This window comes from Simochromis diagramma, unplaced genomic scaffold (assembly GCF_900408965.1).
Source record: "Simochromis diagramma unplaced genomic scaffold, fSimDia1.1 OVJJ01000463.1, whole genome shotgun sequence".
Taxonomy (NCBI): Eukaryota; Metazoa; Chordata; class Actinopteri; order Cichliformes; family Cichlidae; genus Simochromis; species Simochromis diagramma.
Window position 1 is genome coordinate 826929 of NW_024386941.1, and position 18647 is coordinate 845575.

At 40.1% G+C, this 18647-nt stretch overlaps 1 protein-coding gene across 8 annotated transcripts in view; it reads right to left on the minus strand.

The window, feature by feature from the left end:
* The window catches only part of mark4b (MAP/microtubule affinity-regulating kinase 4b), a 58894-nt gene that overhangs the window by 34949 nt on the left and 5298 nt on the right, over positions 1-18647 (minus strand). The window lies entirely within an intron of this gene.

Genomic DNA, 18647 nt, shown 5'->3' on the forward strand with positions numbered 1-18647 from the left:
TATTCTGTGAATCACTGGTAAATTTCTAGATTAGGCAATATCACTGGCAGAGTGTTGCCTAAGAAGAATCTGCAGACGAATGAGGTTCAAGTCAAGAAGATCTGTGATTCCACCTCAGACTGTATCACCATTTGCTGTTATTGCTGTTAGGACCTTTTAAACCCAGCCTCTTTTACCCGTTTGCATCTCTCAGACATCAAAAAGCTTTCATCGCGCCTCCTTTTTGTCGTTCTCTTTGTGGACTTCCATTCTTAGATTTCATTAGCTTTCCAAAATGTATTTTTTTGAAACACTTGAGGCATTTTTCCCTCATATTTCTAATACAAAACAGCAAAGACAAAGAGAAAAGCAGGTTTTTGAGAAATGTGCTACATCCCTGGGGGGAATTAACTGGTTGTAAATGAAAAAAAAAGGAGATGTTTCTAGCTCATATGCTATGTGAAGAAATTACTATTAAAAGCTAAACTACCATGTAAAAAAACAAAATGTCGAGTTTATTGTTTAGAAGAATAAATTTGATTGTGGACTGTCTGCAACATTAATCAGTACACCAGAAAACAAATAAAAATCGCCCTCAGCTGATATTCTTTCATCTCTCTTTCTGATGCTGATCACACATCAAGGTTCGGACCAAAATAGTACAAACTGAAACTAATGTTTTATTGAAGGATTATAACTAAAGAGTTGGAATATGATATTTAAAACGCCATAGCCACCAAGCAAATGTGTTCCTTCATTTTCTCCTCTTCCTCTCCCTTCCCCCCTTTAATTTCACCTCCTCTTCTCTCTCCTCTGGTTCATCCCTTCCCCCAGACAAATCAATTTGCCTCCTTTCCCTCTATTCTCCTCGCCATGCCCGGACACGCCCTCTCTTTTGTCTCACGACGCTATCTTCATTTTCAGCGACCTCTCATCATTTTGAACATCCCGGTGGCCTCCATCACGCTACTCCCATCTCGCCATCTCCCCATCTTCAGGGAGTGCAGTCTATCGATTCACCCAATCCTGCTGATTACCACGCAGTTTCATTCACAAGCAGGCCCGTGCATGTGTGTGTGTGTGCGTGCTTGAGCAAGATGTGATGGAGTCTATATTGCTGGTAGACTGCAGCAGCAAAGATATCATAGGGTGGGGAGTGGGGCGATTAAAGCCCCCACCCTCCCCCTCCAGTATGGGTGTAAGGTGACATTTGATATAGAAGATGGATGAAGGGCTCCGTGTGTGTGTGTGTGTGTGTGTGGGTGGGGTGGGGTGGGGTGTGGTGGTTGTTGGTAAATGATTTGCACATTCAGCAAACAAGCTGCACCTTGTCCTTGTAGACTGAAAGCACTGAGATTTGGTGTCCATGTTCTGCATCGTTAAATCGTAGCAAGAACGTATGCGAGGTTAAACCAATACAATGTTTATCCTTATTACAAAATCAGATTTTGCTTCTGTCCAGTATGCATACTCCGGAGCTGAAAAATGATAAAGTACCAAAAACACCACTTCCTCTAATGATCCTTAGGGTAACTCCTTAGGGTATCCCCAGATCCCAGTATTAAAATTCCCAACTTTGAACCATTAAAAGCACATTTATGGTCTGGTTCAAAAAAGCGTTGAACCCTGCTGATAACAGCTGCATAGTGGGAAGCTATTTTCAGAACTCACTCCACTTGGATGCTGCTAAGGTGTAAAATTAGTCACTAAAGTGGACTGCTCCACTGTGTTTGTACTGTTGGTGCCTCTTGAAGCGTTTTTAATTAAATTATCCGACAATACAGCTTGTTGACTCTTAAAGACCACCAAAGAAGTTTGTGCTTCAGTTTCCTTGAGTGAGATTCTGGTGTTTTGTTAGTCTCTCATTTTACAGTTTACACTTTAGTCTCTATGAAGAAAAAACAAGCTGAAATGTTCTTTGTTACTTTCTGAATAATTCCTTTGACATCATCTTACAGAGGAACACACTGTTGACAGGCAAGGCTCCTGTCAACGACTCAACAAAGGAAGCATGCCAGCTTTTTCCTATAAATTCATGTGTGGCTTACACGAATGACAGCTTGATGTCAATTAAACAACAATGCGCTGAAGGTGTGAGCGTAGCTGCCAAAGGGCCTGACATGATGCCGAAAGATCTGACGCCGACTTTTAGCTTGAAAAGTTGTTTAAAGAAATTTCTACACTTTATGCATAGTCATCCACGTCTATAATCAGCTTATATACACAGGTGCAGGACATTTTCCCCACATCAGGCAACACCACATGTATGTCCGAGCACCTTAATGGTTTTATTCCAAACCTGCAGTGCTCATTACACTTTACACTCTCTGTTCTGACACTTTAATATGATCTGGTGTTTGCAGTTTTCTGCTTTACTTGCTAATTTACTTCATGTAGCCATTTTATTGTATAGAGTAATTTGATTTTGTGGAGCTATTTGCTTTTGGCTGATGTTTTCTTATTAGATTTTGTGTTAGTTTAATATAAGCTGGCTGCTATAACAGAATAATTTTTATCTTATAATTAATAAGATAAAATAAAACTACAGCCTCTTGTGCGGTTTCTCAACATTTTCAGATCTTTATGATGGCGTGACATGCCTGAAGGATGATGATCATGATCAGGTGTCAACAAAGCAGATAAAGATCTGTTCTTCAACCAAGAGCAAAAGATGATTTAACACTAACACATTTAACTGGTTTTTCTAAGCAGATCTGCAGCATTCTGGTCCCGTCTTTTTCTGTGAAAAACTACAGAGATATGAGCTACAAATCACAGGAAACCACTTTTAGTTTGCAATAAGAGGTAAGTGTTCGCTCAGGTATGTGGTGGCATTGCGGTGGCATACATGTTTGCATGTCTGGCTTGGCTATTGTACAGCACAGGAGTTATCTTCCATCGGCACTGATCTGTGTGGGAGTAGAGCCAAACAAAATGGATATGAATCGATGAATGGAAACTCATGAATCTCATCTACTCTCAATATGGGCCTAATCTGCCTGAGGAACATTTTCCTCTTTTATACTCCGTGGAACATGCCTGTCATCTTTTCTAGTTTATCATTTCTCTGGATGCTGTTTCTCTTCTGTAAATTAAACTTTTGTTGTTGTTGTTATAGGGATTATTGCTTATATGTTGTAGCGGGACTCATAAATAACTCAAAAGACTCAGCTCATTGTTGCAAAGGCAGAATTAAAATGTGATTTTTCTGTGGTCTGTTATATTAGTTTTAAATTAAGCTGGAGGAATGTAAAGGCGAGGCAGGCACCACTACGTCAAGACACCCACTATGACGAATACAAATGTGCTTCCACACAATGGACCACACCCTGAGGGAGGTGTCTTGGACTTACTTTTGCTCTGAGTGTGTGTGTTGGGTAGGGAGGTACTAAGTAAAGACAGGATGTGTGACCTTATGCCCAGCAGAGGAATGGTGTAACCTTCAGCCATCGTCACAGACACAGTGACCTACAGTACCAGTCCAGCTTCCTCTTCTGCTCCAGAGGCTCTCGGCCTCAGACTGGTACGTCACTGGCTCTATTACACATGACTGCAGACACGTCATCTCCATAACATAACAGAAAAAAAACAAAGAGATAAGAATCCTTCTTATCTTATGCTAAAAAAGGAAAGAGAAATTGCTGTCAGTAACAGTGAGTTGGATATGTTAGATTTCCTGTCCTGCCCGAGAGGTTAAAGCATGTTCAGCTGTAAACTATGTAGGAGGGAAAAACTTAAAGGTATTTAAAGGGAAACAAAGAAACAAACCAGTTTAGGGAAATACATACTTATTGCAGTGATAGGAAAGTCCCACAATGACTTTATTCCAATAGGTTGTTTTGAATGTAGCCGACCAGGTGCTAGTTTCACCGAGACAGTTTTGACTTTTCCTGCATTAGTCCAAGGCAGTGCTTTTCTCTGTGGGGCACAGCAGGTGGTCTACACTGATTATTTGCTAGTATTTGTTTCAATGAGAATTCAACTGGGGGAGCACTGGTTTCTGGCCACTTACACTACGACATAAAAATAAAGATTGACTTATTTTAAGCCAAAGCTAACTATATCCTTACCATTGTAATGCGCAGTTACACCTTCATTTAGAAGAAGCACCCCCCAAAAAAACCCAACATGACTCATCATGTGTTGCTAAGAATAATAAACACATAACAAACACTACTTTGTTATCAAATCCAATTTATGGTGTTTACTGAAATAAGCTGCTTTAAGCTGCGTTAAATTATTAGTCAAGCAGCTGCACCCAACATCAAAATTAGCCTACGTAAACCACTAGACCATTAGAAAGTACCAACACGAGGGTTACACTACCCACTATCTCAGCAGCATTTTTTAGGCTTCTTAGTCCCTCTTCCTTTTTTTAGACTAACAATTTCTGCAGAAGCTACTTAGTGTGCCATTATTTTTGATGTAAGTATCTTTATTTACTTATTAATTGTGCTCCTGCTTAAGAAAGTTAAGGTCTTAAGGTCTTATGGTCTGAATTTACACATCTATTTTAAGTATATTTCCATTATCTAAGCCATAGTAAACTCTTATTGTGAAACTGGCCGCAGATCATATAATTTGAGGTTGACTGGCAGCTCTACATTCCTCTCATGCAACCGGCAATCTAAGTCTAACTAATCTAATAAGTCTAACTGCTAGTGGGAGTACACATTAAAGATATTAGCTTTGTCCACGCTCGCAAGACAGTCTTCCTCTTCCTCTCTAAGAGCTCAGGATCCCTGTATAAACCTGTCACATCTCACTCATCCATCAGGAGTGTGTGTCAAAAGCAGCAGGAAGTTGCATGAACTTAACCAGCATCACATCCTGTTCTGGAGACAGAGATGTCACAGCGATGACAGCAGACGTGTCACATGTTGCGCTGCAACACTCAGCGAGCATTTCCTGGCAGGCCCCAAAAGGAAGAAAGAGCTGAAAAAAAACCCATGCCAGTGACCATAACAGACAAGCTGTCTGATGCAATGGAGCTTCAGCTCAACCAGCTGCTGTAGCTTCACTTTCCTCATAATGTGATCGATTCCATGTGATCGGATTTGTTTGAAAAAGCAGGAAGCATTTCGTGTGGCTTACAAAAAGGAGCGAAAATCGAATTAGTCATCTTGCATCTGTTTATTTCTGAGAACGAAAGAGGAACCAGTACTTTAAAGCCAAAACTCCAAGATATTGCCGTTCTTAACAGTACTGCACTAACAGATGACGATCTCAGGGACCATACACGTTGACATATGAGAGTGTGATAAATAAGAGTGTCAACCAAAGAGCTAAAATCAGCTAGAAAATGATGCAAACTGCAACATACATAGAGGGTGGTTAACCGTGGACTTGCAGAGACAGTCATTTACATCCTCTCCTAAACATTTTGTCTCACGAGGCATAGATATCTGCGCGTGAAAGACTCAAGTCTTGGTGGCAAAGGCACGGTGAAGAGTGGAGAAGGAACAACACAACCATTTTATACGCAAATATAAAAACAACATGGCAAAGTTAGTAAAACTAAAGCCCGGAAGAATAAAAGTAAAGAAAGTCGAGGCAAATGTTGTCGTTTAGCTGATGTCCATTCAGTGTTGGTTGCCAGTTAGGGTTAAAAACCCTCATCATGGATAAGACTACCCAGCTCCATTTTATAAAAAGCATATATTAAGTCTATATCAATATACAAAAGAAATCTAATGGCTCATCTATTTCACAACACTCAAAGCTATGCTGTAAAGCTCAAGAGTTCTGTTCTAATTAACTTAATACTGACAGTATTTATGTAGCGTAATTATCAGTCCTTACTCAAACATTTCAGCGCTTACACTGTGTCACCACCATCGTGTTGTGTTCATCGCAGGAAATAATCTTTTGGAGTTGATATTTCTTCATGAATCATTTTGTAACACTTTCTGCTGTACTAGTAAACAGATGATAAAGAGTGGCAGGATATGTGTGAGAGAAGAGTATGATGAATAGATGAAGGTCAAACTGGACTAAAATGTGTGTATTTTTGGAATAAATGAGAGCGGAAAGAAGAATTGACTTTATTTCAAAGGGAGTCTAAATAACCCACAACTATTTCACGCTGTGACTAATAAGCATTGCTTCCACATGTTGCCCCTTAAACAGCATAAATGACTGATATTCAAACAGAACATCCCTAAAGCATTTTTTGTGTTTCAGATTATCCACGGATGACTAAAGCAAAGAAGCAGATAGACATTGGTTGGCTTCTGCCACAGTCACTAAAATTCCTACCAATACCATTAGCCCAGACTTGAGTCAGACCAGTGTTGCTCCTCTCCCTCTCTGTCTTTTATGGCAAGTCCAATGTTAACCTTCTGATTTATGATCAAAATACAATAATACAGCAAGGCATTTAGCAGTCTCACTCAGAGCAGCCTGATTTGATTCCACTGAGATTTGCATTTTCTTATTTTTACACGCTTAAAACTGGTTGTATGGGCCCTCGGGTCAGGCCAAGTACATTATAGCCAGGGGTGCACATAAGTGGTCTGCAGGTGCGCATTCACTGTCTTAGCTGTTACCAGATAAGAAGTTGCAATGCGCGTTCGCGTACATAAGCTTTTCTGGAGGAGGACAGACATTTGTTTAGAACTCTTAAAGATGTCAAGAAGCTCCTTTAAGCAGTTACTTTGGTGTTCCTCCACCTCCAAAGAAATGTCAGAAGGAGTCCGAACTGCAAAAGAAGCGCGTATTCTCGGAAAAGTGGATGCAGGAGGTGAGCTGGCTTCAAACAAATGATGAACGCACAGAGATGTGGTGCAGAATGTGCCGTGAAAATCCCACTCTAGCGGACAAAAACACTGCCTTTTATATGTACGCAAACGCACGTTGCAACTTCTTATCTGGTGCGCGTCTTTTATTTTGACAGCGAATGCGCACCTGCAGACCACTTATGTGCACCCCTGATTATAACACTTATTAAGGCTTAAAACCATCATTAAATTGACCTTAATTTGAAAAATCAAGACAATGTTAACTACCCTGTTAAGTGTCAGCTGCTCTGGCTGTTATTAAACACCCCATTTAAAAAAAAAAAAGTCATCTTGTGATGACCAAGTCTTCACTAAAAGCAGTAATTGTGCTGAAAAAAAATCAAACCGAATATGAATAAATCACTGTTTTCTGCACCACAATGCCCCCTTTGTTAAACCCATTACCCTCTTAGGCTGAAATACCTCGGAGAGGTTTTAAGAGAAGACATTTAAATATCATCCCCTACATGAAGCGGACGGCACAAATATTAAGAGGACAACTACCCAACACTGTGGGTTAAATGCGGCCTCCTTCCTCCAGTGTGACATCATCTGGCCCCACAGTATGCAAAATGTAACTGGATTCCTCTGTCTGGACAAGGCAGGACTGCAAATGTACACACACGCTTTCTTTTTGCCTCTGGAAATGTGCCACATTACTCAGCATATCATTCGCCATGGCTCTGTAATCATCAGTACAGGCTGAGTAAGGGTCAGATTTATTCTGTTTGGATCAACAGCAGCGGATTAAAGAGCTGAGTCACTCCTTGGCTAGACCTCAGCTCCTCTCTCTCTCTAAACCCTGCATCACTGTATAAATTTACATCGATAAATGCAAAGAAAAGGCACAATTCCCTTTGGGAAAAAATTTACTGTCCATTTCAGTCATGTCCTCACAGTGTCAGTCTCTCTGCTGCTTTTTGCAGTCATGTATGATCTCATTCATTTCTCTCATAGTTTGTGGTAGGACTGAGGGATTGAGCATGCACAGTAAGGGAGGTACAACGGTGAGATGAAAACAGCACATGGTTCATGACAGCCTACTGCAAATACATTGAAAACTTCCCAACATGTGTTAATTAATCTAAAAGTGTTTTCAGACAAGTCGGCATCTTCCACGCAAACGACAGCCGCAGCGATCTGCTAGTGATCACAGCAAACACAAGCAGGTTTATGGTACAGCAACCTCTTTGCAACCAATTTCACCTAGCAACAGCCAGCAACCACTCACCAACAGGTCAGAGAATGCACATTTTTCCATAGCAACCAGATGTTACCAGGTGGCAACAGAAGAAACTTTTGTATCATCTGTTTTTTTGTGTACTAAATAGAAAAGCTGGGGAGCCCCCCACCCTCACCAAAGGAATCACCCAAGTGGAAACACTGACTACTAAGATTAGTTTTAAGTATTCGGCAGTATTCAGTATTACTCAAGCAAAACCTGTGGACATGTAATAATGGAAGGTTCAGTACACAGGGCGAAAGTCAGAATAGAAGTCAAACCATAATAATAGTTTCCATTTGAAAGATTTTTGTAATAATGTTTTAATTTTTAATTCATTTTCTGAGCTAGCGGCTCATCAGGCTTTTTTTCAGTAATGTCAGAGATGAGTGCGATCGAGTGTTATCTCTGGTGGGAGTGATAATTGCTAAAACTAGGCAAATCGTATGAAATATTTACTTCCTTTCATACATAAAACTTATGATGCTGATCATTACTGGATTAGTCAAGACAACTTGTAATCTGTGAAACTAGCAGCCCGTCTTACTCACAGTTTGCGGCATACTTCCACATTCATACCAGTCTATGTCAAATAAGCATACACTTTTGAGTCAGGTCCTCTTAATCATTTGACAGTTGACCTCTTAATTTCTGTTCAGTACCTTCTACCCACTCCCTTTTCCATCATTCCCACAGCTCAGTCTTTGTTTCTGGTCTTTTTGTTACCTAATGTAAAATTACAAGACCTACACAACCTCTCACAATTATGTTTGTTCCTCATGCCCAAAGCAATTTGTCTAGAACATGAAACCATGCACACTGATCGGAGAGAAACATGACCTGCTTGGTAACATCTCTTAAATTAAATGTAATTGCTGGTTTGGCTTCACAGACAACAATTTTGCAGACCCTCTGACTAAGCGGGTGAAATAATGGATGTCAATGTTAGTAGTAGTGTTCTTTGAGATTATGGTCTGCTGCAGGAAGCTATTAACCACACTGCCAAGGGGAAGTCACACTATAGTTATTGACAACACTTGCAATGTACTTCTAGCTCTCTGTCTATAACCAGATGATAAATGCAAAAAAGTCAGCTTAGCTCAAACAAAAACACACAGAGGAACAGGAAGTATTGTGACAAAGCTTGCATCACAGGCTCTGCGTTTATACTGACCACAATTTAAAAAAAAAAAAAAAACTTTTGGTATGAGCTAGAGATGTTGGACTGCTGAATATTTTACTTTAGTTACTAAAACATTATCACGTGCACACACGAATCATGCGATTCCATCATAATCACATACAGCTTTTAATAACTTTAAAAAGTTGGTAAGCAGAGTTTCATCTGTAAACAAGACATCACAGCACACATAGAGTTTTTGGCCTTCCACCAAAAAAAACCACCAGAAATGTGACAGATATATTTCTCACTTCTCTTAACTGAAGCACTAATTTAGGGCCAGAACTATCGGGAATAGCCTCAGACTCCTTGCCTTAAGTACATGAGGACCAACTGTTGTTAGTTGTGTAGAAACCACCAGAGTTTCATATTTTAGGTCTGATATTTGACCAGGCGTGGGAAAAAGATGCCAAAGAAGGCAGCTGAATGACACATCACACGAACCTTCACTCCCAAACATCCAGCTCGCTCTATGGCTCCTCTCGAACACCCAAATTGGGCATGAAATTATTTTTTTCAAGGGGCACACAAGTTTTGCAAATTTGATGAGACCTCCCAGCGAGCACTAAAACTGCAGTTATAGCTCATGGAGAGCGACCTGGTCTTTCTGGTTGAAAAACACTGGATGGCTGTTAACTAAAAGGGCTTTTGGTTAAACTGCAGCAGCTGAGGCCTGAGGAGAAACACTGAGGACAGTAAGTCGACACCTGACAGCCGAAGAGGCCCTCTACACAATGAACACAACGGCCTGACTGTGTGCTCTGACTATGAATATCTGAGTGTCTTTTCTTCTTGTCTCCTGGTTCAGATTTTGTAATTGTGCAAATCTGCTTGTCTGCAGGGGTCTTTGTGAGCGTTTGGCAGTTAGCATAGGCTCTGTGAAAAGTGTCATTCTGCACATGGTAGCCTGATCTCCAGAAAACGCCACCTGTTCAGCGTTTGTTGCCTAACCACTTAACTAGAATTACATAATTGCTGGAGAGAAAACAATCTGTGTTGACAAAATGCCAAGACAGTTAATTTCGGATTTGGTGCCAGCAAAGTTTAATCACTGTGTTTATTCTTTTTGGCTTAGGCTCTTTAACCTGCATCTAACACAGTGTTCCTTCTTTGGAATGATCATAAAGCTAATTCCAATTATTATCTCCCCATTTCAGCGTTAATTTAAGACCTTTTCAATGATGATCTTCAATGCATTTTTTTAAATAACTACATTTCTATCAGACTATAGGTAGCTTTTGTTGATTTTACATTTCTAACAGTAGCTATGGGCACAAATGAAACCCCAAAAAAATCTTCAGAAATTGCTCAAATTAAACCAACAGGAACCATACAGCCCATTGAATGGCACACTGGGTGTTTGAAAAGTAATTTAGAAAATGCAATTCAAAAACAACAGCTAGAGGCTAATGTCAATAGTATTTAAGACGGTAATGTAAGCAGGGAATGCAAATCCTTAAATTTTCCTTAAAAATCTGCCACTGAGAGGCTCTTGAGCAAGCCATTTTCAGGAAGGTCCAGTAAGCTCTTAAGCTCTTTTCCTGATGCTGCCCTGCTTTACACTCATGCTTCTGCAGTTTCACTGTTTACTACTGTACGCTGTAAAATATAACCAGGGAAACTGGGGGCTCTGTGACCCGCTCATGGGCAACATTGCTGTAGCTGTTAAGGCTAAACAGAGGGTAACTCAATCACGTCTCCAGGGATCTGAGCTGGAAACTTCCCTCCAAGTGTTCTGCTTCTCTGACCTTTTGGGTCCGCTGTTGCAGCTGTAATCCAAAACGCCTTTAAGTTGGATTCAGTTGGCAAGGCTACAAAAAAGTAAACATCAGCAAGCCACTGCGATCAGTACAGAGTTTCAATGCACCTTGTGCAATAATCACAAGCTTTCATCTGCAGATTTGTATTTCTGGGCATGAATTTTCATGTGTACTAATGATGTCTTCCACTTTTAAAGGGCAGAAAGGTCCACATGCGGAGGCTTCGTGGGGTTTTGCTGCTCACACAAGAAACCTCAGTCAAAGTGCTACAAGAATAACAAATCTTTCCATTTCATTTGTTTTTCATTTATTTTTAAAGTGTCATTAATTTCAAATATGTTACTGTTGGAAGCGGCTCAGACAATAAAAACAACTATGTCAGGGTCAGGCTATTAAAGACGACTCGTTTTGGTTGGGAATTAAAAATAACTTGATTAGGTTTAGAAAAAGATTGTGGTTTGGTAAAAACAAAAAGTTTTTCGTGACTTTTAAAGGTCGGTTAGCCTCAGTGACACGTCTTGGCTGAAGAATCTAGGCAACATATGTGCTACGTGCACAAAATATACCTCCTATTGAAGAATTTCAGTTTCAGAGTTGTGCTGTCACAAAACAACATGACAGTTTATATCTATAAACACAAACAAATAGTTCTCGTGATTATTTCACATTTTTCTATAAAACTGGGCAAGCAATTTAACAGCAGCCCGCTTAATTTCATACCCATCATGCATGGCTCGGCTGGCCTCGGCGGACCAGATGATTTAAAGCCTAAGGCTGTTTATGACTGTATCTGGAGTGTTTCTAGGTGAAATGAATGCCAACGTGGGCATCAAAGGAGGGTGCCAGTTTTCGGGTAACATGTCTGGACAGCAAGTACTTGAATCTTTTTGCTTGTCCAGGGAAACACAAAAGCCTCGCCGTGCCCTGCAGTCGTGCACTGAAAGACATGTTGGCCTTTTTGTAAGAAAACACAGCTGTGCATGTGCACACAAGCACTCACCCACACCCTCTATACGACTTCCTTCTCTCTCACACACATTAAAACCTTATGACTAGCCCCAAGCAAAAAAGTGTGCCCATTCCCACAGTTCAGCATTAAGAAGAGCAATGCAACCCATTTATTGTTTATTAAAACCTGTTTATTACACCTGTAATTAACTTTCGCTGTTGAGACTTTAAAATATTCTAAACTCAAGAGATAATCCCACGAAACCTTTTCTTCTAAAAACACAAATACACAGCAAAACAACGTTAAAGAGGAGAAAAGATCCTGTGATTCAATAAAAAATTTAAGATTTTATGAAAATTCTCACAGGCCGTTTGCAGATGTAGGTTTAGCAGGTTGGGTTAAGTCACCCGCATGTGGAAACAAGGAAACTACAGAGGGAGATGAACACTGACACAGATGCAACTTCAAGACAGATCACGTTGATTTATTGGAACGTTTTAATAACACCTCATATAAGTTTAACAAAAATATTAAGTGAAAATATTAATTTTCAATTTAAGAATTTAAAGCTTTGTCATTTCCTTATTTCATTTAAATACAAGCCTATAGCAAGAAGGATTTGAATCCTGACAGCTTGCTCCTGCATGTTCTGGCTTCTTTGTACTGGTCAAATACATGCATGATTGCCTGACTGGGGAAAAGTGCTATATCAGTGCGTTTTTGCTTCACGTCGTTTTATTTTTGTACCCTTAGATTAAAGATGTAAAACTGTCACAATAAGCTCAAGACTGAGCTCAGTAAGTTACAAAGAGATGTAAAATATTAACAACATCCTTGAAAACAATTCAATTATCCATAGCACACAAAATAAGAGTGGAAGTAAAAAGCAAAATGTAATTTATTCATTCGTCCTGAAAGGTGACCCTAGAAATTATTTGCTATTCATGTCGCCTACTGCAAACTGTTGACGTGCCTTCTGTCAGTGATTCTTTACTAAAATGCTCACAGCCTACAGAGAAGCATAATCCTGCCATTATGGATATTCTGGTTTGGTTTGTTCAGGTTTGAAGTATTGTACAACTAGCAATTTTCTGATTAAAAAAAAAAAGCACAAGACAATAAAATACAGAAGAGTAATTATAAGGACTTAAAGCAGTTAAAGAGTACAAAAAGCAGCAGGGACTTTTTTAACTTTGGGGTATAAAGGTGAAAAGGATGGAGGACATGTCGGGTATTAGTTCTGGTTTCGGTGACTTTTGCGACAGTCAGAAATATACACGGGGAGGTTAAAGGAAATGACAGGACTGAACAAGAGAAGAGAGCAAAGCAGAGAACAGAGTGAGAACATGTAAATTGCAGAGCGTGGCGTGAAAGTGCAGACTGTCATGTCACTGAATGATAAGTCAATGTGGTGTTGATGATCTCAGAAGACGAAGCCACAGCATGATAATATCATGCGCTGTGCATTTTTAATGGTCTCGGAGCCTTTTGCATGTGAGACTTTCCTGTCTTACATGCAGAACACACAAATACATGCACCAACATGTTCAACCACATGTGTGCCGCATTCAAAACTTCCATTTACTTTTATTTGTCTTTCTACCACCATCTGTAACTACCCTGTAATGAAATCTGGCATTCAACGTGAAGATCCGAAGCACAAACAACATTTCTAATTAATCAGTGTTGGAAACTGTTCTTGGGTGGGTTTAGAGTTCTGCATCAAATCCCAGCAGCCCCTACACCTACTGAGCAACATCACTGCTTGCGTTTATACTTGTGCGCTGGTGCAATCACAAGTGAAATAGGGCTAATCCTGTTGGACTTGGAGGTAATAAATATTGAACAACAGTTTTACTACAACACAGGAAGGAGAAAGACTTCAGAGGTGATGGAGCTAAACTATCAGAGCGATGAAAATGGGAAAATGGCATATGTCTATATTGGAAGAACGCTAGCTTGTGCATTAGCTTTGTGAGAGACACTTACTGCCAATTACCTTGTGTTGAACTGTGATTGTGTTTGCACTGCATATTAACACCAAGCGGATCTAGTTGTAGGCAGCTGTTTTTGATTTGTGTCGACATGTAGTTACTTTTCTAGGAAGGTGCACCAAGCACAATAATCGAGCATCATTCAGCAGATTTGAATGATGATTCTAGGGCTGTGCAAACTGATAACGTTTAATTTCAATTACAATTTTGGCTTGTTGTCAAATATGATTCTTATTGTTTTCTTGTAGAGCGACCGTTTTATTTTCAAGGAAACTCCCTGCCAAGCTGCAGCACGTTAGGTTCAGTTAACATTTTCATTGTAATGAAAGAACAAAGAAATCCACTTTTGAAATTTCAATAACTCTTCTATTCTTCCAGAGTCTGTAAGTAATCCTGTCAATTATGATTTCAGTATTGATCGAAATAATTGTGACTGGGATTTTTTCTATAATCGAGCAAACCCGGGTGACTGCGAAGATGCAGTGAAGCCTGAAATATAAGTTATTGATGTCTGACCATTCATTTAGATAAAGGCCTTAAAACAGCTGCCAGGATGCACTGTCGAGATGTCTGCCAAGTGGCTAAACTTGCTTCCGGACGGACGTCGCTATAAATCAAAATGGGACAAGGTCTGTAAGTTGAAGGCACAAAGTCGGCGAGTGAACGTGTGTGTGTGAACGTGTGTGTGTGTGTGTGTGTGTGTGTGTGTGTGTGTGTGTGTGTGTGTGTGTGTGTGTGTGTGTGTGTGTGAACGTGTGTGTGTTAAAATGGACAGGAGAGGGTGAGGAATAATGGGAAGGTGGGGGTGGGGTGTGCAGGACCCCATGTTGTAGCCATGGTGAGGTTACTAAGACAAAAGGCTTGTGTTTGAGCAAGGACAGCAATCATTCTGGTTTATTCCCTGCAATGCTGAGTTCTCACCAGCTTTAATGCTACATATGCACTTCTACAAGGATCATTTTTGACAAAAGTAGACTGCATCAAGCATTTAACAGGCTCTATTATTAGTTTACTGCTCTGCTTCAGGAGAAATCGTTTTATGACTCTTGCAGTTATTAAAAAACAGGGGAAAGAATCCACCAGTGGCTCTCGCTTTTATTTGGTATCTCACAGTGTGGACAAAACAGATTCTCCTCAATGTGAAGACTGAGCTTCTTTAGTCTTAATCTTTATTGTAACACAAGCCTCAATCTAACTTTAATGTTTTTGAATTTTTATTATTTGGATGTGGTGTAAATGTCCAAACCAGCTACAACAGGTTTGCATAAAAGTCAAAGAAGATTCTGCCACCTCTAGAAGTACTTCAGCGTTCCAGCAAGCGGTATAAACAATAAACACCTAACTGCAATCCAGAATGAGTTGTGCAATAAATTATCTGAACCAGAGTGACCTAATCATACCTTTCATATATTCCATACTTTACATTACAGGAAAAGCACACTTTACTGATGTCAGTAGATCAACTCGAAAGGTCAGCGTGAACACCAAGGAAACCAGCTGATGCAGGCCAAGGGTTCTCAATGTTTTGATGACCAAGTGCCAGTCGATCCCTTACAGTGTCTGAAATGTTTCTGTTCAGAGAATGGTTTATCATTTTTAATCTTCTTCTAATTTTTAAACATTAGCAAGGAAGTATTTCTAGACACGTCTCGACACAAAAGTACTTTAAGATGGCAAGAACAGAGGAAGTGACACTTAAAAGCAACACTCCCTTGGTTCTACGTTGCTACATCAGTGTTTCCCACTGACTGTACTTAGATAATTTAATATGCTATAAAATGATATATAAACTGGGGCAATAAATGATGGAGCACTAGTCAGCTGCTTCTCCAGTTAGTTTCTTATCCAGTCTATGGACTCAAAGTCCATGGTCCTGGACTGCTGCTTGCAATCGTGGTACTCTGTGAACTTAGTGTAGTGTACTATCTTTCTATATGGTGCAGGTTCCAGATTACTGCCGGCAGCTGCAATCCAAGACAATGGACTTCAAATCTGTCTGAGCAATGGATCGGACAGTAAAGACAGCTCAGAGCAACGACATCCTTACAAGCCACCCAGCAGGGAAAGACTAGACTGGAGACACTAGCAAGTTCAATTTAGCATCCTCTTTTAAAATAAGAGCAAGAGGACTGCATAATTATTAATCAATAACAGTGTTGTCTTGGATGGATTAAAAAAAAATATATATGCTACTAAAAATTAGGGCTACAACGATTCATCAACATACTCGATGACGCGGAAGCAGAATTTTATTGTCGATGCGTCATATACTATACCACATAAATGTGTTTTTGTAACTGTAATATACTGCAGGAAGCTATGGTGGCCATTATCGCCCTTATCGTCTGCCAAGAATGCGCTCAATACCAACGAAGAAGAATGTCTTGATGCATGCTCAATGATCCAGGTAAGGAAATCCCAAACAGTTAATTCTGTTCATCAGGACAGACAGTGCAAAGCAGAGACAGCACTACTGCAGTGCACAAGCATTTAAAAACACCGCTGTTGTGCCAAAAAATGATCATCTGCTTAAAACTGATTTCCAAAGTTTTTATGTGTCATGTCTTTACTTATATTGGTAAATAGACTTTGGTGAACATGATTTACAAAGTGATTATATATAAAATGTAAAAATGACCTGTTTTCCAAGTATCTTATGACTTTATGTGTTATTGTACCTACATTCAAACCAATCCGGTTCTTTTTGGTCACATAAGACATCTTTTTAAACCTATTATTATATTTGTTGCAATTTCTGCGATCCTCTTGGTCAGATTACTCTTAAAAATATTTTTTTTAACGTCAATGAGACATTTTAACTGGATAAATAAAGGATATAAACGTCACTTTTGGGCTTCCACCTTTTGATAGGAATGCTGTTTGTGGCTCAAGATGACTTGATAGGTCATTTGACATTTGTTTCACAAATTATAGGCCAAAACGTTATTTAGAGCAGTTTAAATACGGGCAGTTAATATTTGGCAAATACTAGAAATCAGTTTTTGGCAGAAAAATCTCTTTTTGGCAGCTAATGAGTGAAATGTGATGGTAAAACAATAAACAGAGATAGCTACACTGTCTCCTAGTTTGTTTGTTTAGTTTTTACACACATTAATATTATAGCGAACCTTTTCCACCTAACATTAAGTAGCTAATCTGTGGGGAGAGAGAGAGAACAGGGTGATATTCACAGGTGGGTAGACTTGGGGAGGTGAGGCACTGGAGCCTAGAACAGGTTTGCCCACAGGAAGAGGAGATAAGAGTTATTGAAATAATTGTTGACTAATCGAAGAAAAATTGGCAGATTAGCCGTCTACCAAAATGATCTTTGGCTGCAGTCGTGCTAATAATGCACTTGTTGTCAATTCATAGAGGCACTGCATCTAAGTAAAGTCTAATTCGCCCATTGAATGCTCGAAGATTTGTACACCTTCACAGGAATGCTGTTTGTGAGCCTAACTTCAGGTCTTACACTGCCTAGATTCCAGTATATCATTCTCCACCAACTTCAGCATCATATATTTCAGCTCCTTTCACTGGAATGAGTCTGATCCTCTGATATATCCTGAGTCAGTTAGGCTAAAATTTGTCTATTATGTCTGAGTGTACTGAGGATGGATGCTGTTAACGTTAACTTCCTTGGGATGTCAGTTGCTGTTTCACTGAGCAGGTTTCTCATCAGTAGCTACTGATACACGTCTGCAACCCTTCAAGTTTACATGTTTAAAAGCTGTCGTTTGTTAGCTACACTTCTAAAGGTCTTGCATTCTTATTGTTGTAGTGCAGCAGTCCAAATCTTCCACACGTTTGCAATAATTAGTTATTACCAATACCTACAATCCCTTTGTGAAAAAGACAAGACACAAATAAATGTTACTAAGGGCCACCACCGGCCTCGGGTCTGCACTTTGAGAACCCTGGATGCAGGAAAATTCAGTGAGAGACACTACTGGTATTGGAAATATTTGCACCTATCTAAACAAAAGATATACAGGGCCTGAGGCAGTGACAGCATACACTTTAAATAACCTTAAAAAGCAGGAAAGGAAGTATTCGGTGTTTTGTTAGCTGCACTAAGAGGAAGTGGTCTTTGTTAGACCTTCACATCCAAAAAGAGAGGCTGCTTTGAGCTGGGTGCCCTTGAGACAGAGGTGGGGATATTCTGCACAGCTGCTCAACTGATGTCATAGGACATTAGAGAGGTTCACAGTAATTACAAGTATATTTACAAACACTAAAAATTGAATCAAGAACAACTCAAACCCAGTCTGCCAAAATCCCACGCTGCCACAGACACAGAAGGCTATCAGCAGGATGGACCAGGCTAGCCTGACACAGCAGATTTTGCAATATTGAGCTGCCCACTGAGCTTTCTGTCGCGGTTTTATTAAAGTGGAAACTGGGCGGGCCAGACAGGGTGGAGGTGATGGAGTGGAGGTGAGGGTTGGCTGGGTGGTCTTGCATCAGATGCATTAATTATTGATCAGCTGAGAGCTGAGGGGGGGTAAACATGCGCAATGAAAACACCGGTGGAGGTGAAAGTCTAATCTTCATATCTCCATCCTGGACAGCATGTGTGTCCGACTGCACCCTGTCCCAAATGAGCTAGGGGAGATTAGCGCGTCTACGTCGCCTTGCTTGATTGCAGCTGCTCTTTGCACATGGCAGACTAATCCCCGGGCCCGCGGGCTGACGGGGGTTATTATGATCAGCTCCTTGAAAAGCATAATAAAAACCTAAGTGCAACCTCTCACAGACAGACGCCTATGGTTTTTAATTATCTA